Raw genomic sequence first — 3,271 nt, forward strand, 5'->3', positions numbered from 1 at the left:
TGCCAAACGTTTGATTTGTAGGTATTTTTTGGTGAGCTGTGTTTGTCTTTCTCCTCGACTTCCGTGTGTGTTGATAACTGAGACTCTCGGCCTCCGTAGTGCGAAGCAAAGATCGTCTCTGCTGGGTGCTGACAGGATGAGGGGATTTTATATGAATGAATCGTTTTTTTACCGATGCAAAGACGCTACAATCGATGCATCGCGAGTTCAACCCAAACTGTAGCCGATGTGCACTCTTTCAACAGGTGCCCTCGCATCTTGAACGTTTATGCCGATGCGAATCGGTGAATCTTAGCATCCCTAGTAGGGATGTCCCGATCACCTTTTTTTGCTCCCGATCCGATTCCGATCATTTGATTTTGACAATTTGCCGATACCGATTTTTCCCGATCCGATCTTTATGCAATGCATTAAGAGAAGAAAAAAAGCATTCAAGTTGTCCCTTAAGGTTATTTTTTTATTTAAATTGGATATTCTATCCAACATGGATATAGCTTCTTTCTTTCACAGCAGCATTGGATCAGTTCAGTTGTGCAGCATTGGATCAAAACAAAATAAAGCTTTCAGTACTCTTTAGCTTACTGCTACAATTAGACACTGCACCCTGCCCACTCTGTTGCCAGATCTGAGAGAAATAAGCAACCAGGTCTATGAAAACAAGCCCCAAAGAAGCAACACATACATGATGTTCTGTAATTTGAAACCAAAACTAAGGCCTCAGGATAACTTTAAGACTTGAACATGGTCATTTTTGTTTTGTAACATTGAATACAAAACTTTAAAAAAGTATTTATAAAAAAAAAATTAAAAAAAAAAAAATCCCGATCCCCGATTTTTTTCTCCCGATTCCGATCTTTTGAAAATCACGTGATCGGTTCCGATCCCCGATCACGTGATCGGATCGGGACATCTCTAATCCCTAGTATGAATCCATCAGCAATGCTCAAGCTTTTAACATCTTAAACGAGATGCAAGCAGATTTGCATCAAGCTTACTCCACCCTTCACTTTTTCCATCACTACCCTGAGGCTTCAGGAATGTTTCTTTGTGTACGAAAACATTGGCTATTTCTTCGAACATTATGCATTTTTTGAGTTCTTCATTGGATTTAAGTAAGGGGGTCATGAACCAAAGAAAAATAAAGCTTTTAGTCGTAGTTGTAAAAACAATAACCTTTCACATCTTAGCTGTATCCTCCCATTCACTCTGTACTGGTAGGGTACCTGATACCTTTTAGTATCGATCGCTGCCCCCCTTCTTCCTCTCCGGATCCTCCAGCTGGTCGTACACAGGCTCCAGTGTCATCCCGATAATATCTACCGGCTATCTGACATCCAGTTGGCCATTAGTTAACTTTAGTAGCTTCCCCAGCGTGCTCGTGCAGTGTCCATCATTACACATATTAGCATCATAAATGACACTCCCCTGACTGCCCTGCTGTTAATACATGGTGCAACATGCACAGCTTCCTCTTTAATGACTGGATACTAGCAACACATGCAGTTGTGTTTGTTTCGGCCTATGCTTGTGTCAGCTGTAAATGTGCCAAGAGTCCTCTCAAAATGCACCAGAAAACCCTTTTTCTTTTGTAACAAGTCAGAAAGCTAACAACTTAAAGTGGCCGGCCATTAACGCTGCTATTATTAATTGGACGGTTGATCTTGCAAAGCTTTTTAGGCAAACGTTAATCAATTCATTGTATTCATAATAATCTGATGAATTGAATATAATGAAAATAATTAAAATTCCAACAGCCATTTCTAATTATGTTAGGATAATATTCGTTCTTAACCCAATGAATATTAAGAAAATCATTTCACATCTTTTGCAGCTATGTTAATTCCAGCTTTCAACCGCAGGATTAAACTTGGCTGCTATTACATTTTGTGTAACATTCCTAAGAATATAGCTATTTGTTGTAGTCGTTATGCTCAGGTTAGGCTTATGTTGTTCTTTTATGCACTGCTTTTAATAGACATTTGCGGAAATGCAAGTAGCAGAGCAGGGAGCGGCTCTCTAATGGTGTAGTGTATTTGTTCTCTTAGCAGATGGCTCTCAGCTGGTGTTTAGCACGGCAAGCCCCTCTTCCATAACCTCTTATTCCCCCTGCTGCAGAAATAATGAACGCACTAGCTTTACATTGCCTGGAGCCCAGTGGGAAGGGCAGCGACATTACCCTGATGTATCCACCAGGGACGTGGCTCTGTGAGTCATAGGCTGTCTCCAGTCTGTTTGTGGAAAATGGCACATGTTCCATGCACCCACCCAAAGGTCTGGCATTTCTACAGAGCAAACTGTGTTATTGACACTGGAGTGTTCTGCGACTTGACCAGCTGCTGAGATAGGCTTTTGTCATGTCATCCTCTCCTTGACTCTTCAGCCAGTCATGCAGCCGGCTAGGCCTCTGTTTGGATAAAGGGCTGGCACCAGGAGCACTGCAGCATCTGTGCGCCCACTGTCACTCTGCAGGCTGGGGCCATGCTCACAACTAGGGCTGCACAGTTATTCCAAAATGGCAATCGAAATGGCAAAAATATTCGTGCAATATTTGGCAATTTGTGTAATAATATCATTAGGCATTAGCTATTGTGGTCCTGTATAAAAGTCCCAATCTACAAAAGATATTCCACAGACTCAATGAGTGTTCGGCAATCTCTAACACGTACAGCAGATATTACACACCTGTATGTGTACATTCATTAAACCATTTTTTCTTTGGTCAGAGTATAACTTATGTGTTTTATAACAACCCTTCTTCTTATCGTATTGCATTAATTCTGGGGTTTTTTAATTTAAAAAAAAGATGACCGACCTACCCACTCATGAAATTTGAATCTCTCCTCTCCCTCTAGTGATAAACCGTGAGTTCATTAGCTTTTTATGGCTGTCTCGTTGCTAGTGGATCATGCTAGCGGAGCAAAGAAATGACTTGCTGCATCAGGGCGAGGCTTCACACACTCAGACGTTGATATCTTTAAACAGAGAGTGGAGAGTGGATTCCGTCGGTTCACTCCGGCAGAGAATGCTTCAGATGGTTTATAGTGGTGGAGATCATTTGGAATTTAAGATACTTTGAATGAAATAGAGGAAAACGAATAAGACATGTTAGCCAAGCTCTCGTGTCCTTTGTTGTGAATGAAAGTGTTAAACAAGCACAGCTGCATCTTCAGAAGACCCTTTCAAACATGTCCTTTTAACCGTTCAAATGTTCCCACAGTGTCCAGCGAGCGAGCCTGTTGTAACGGTCGTTCTCCACTCCTTTTTTCTCAGG

The sequence above is a fragment of the Notothenia coriiceps genome, unplaced genomic scaffold, assembly GCF_000735185.1.
Source record: "Notothenia coriiceps isolate Sejong01 unplaced genomic scaffold, NC01 NC01_scaffold00017067, whole genome shotgun sequence".
Lineage (NCBI taxonomy): Eukaryota > Metazoa > Chordata > Actinopteri > Perciformes > Nototheniidae > Notothenia > Notothenia coriiceps.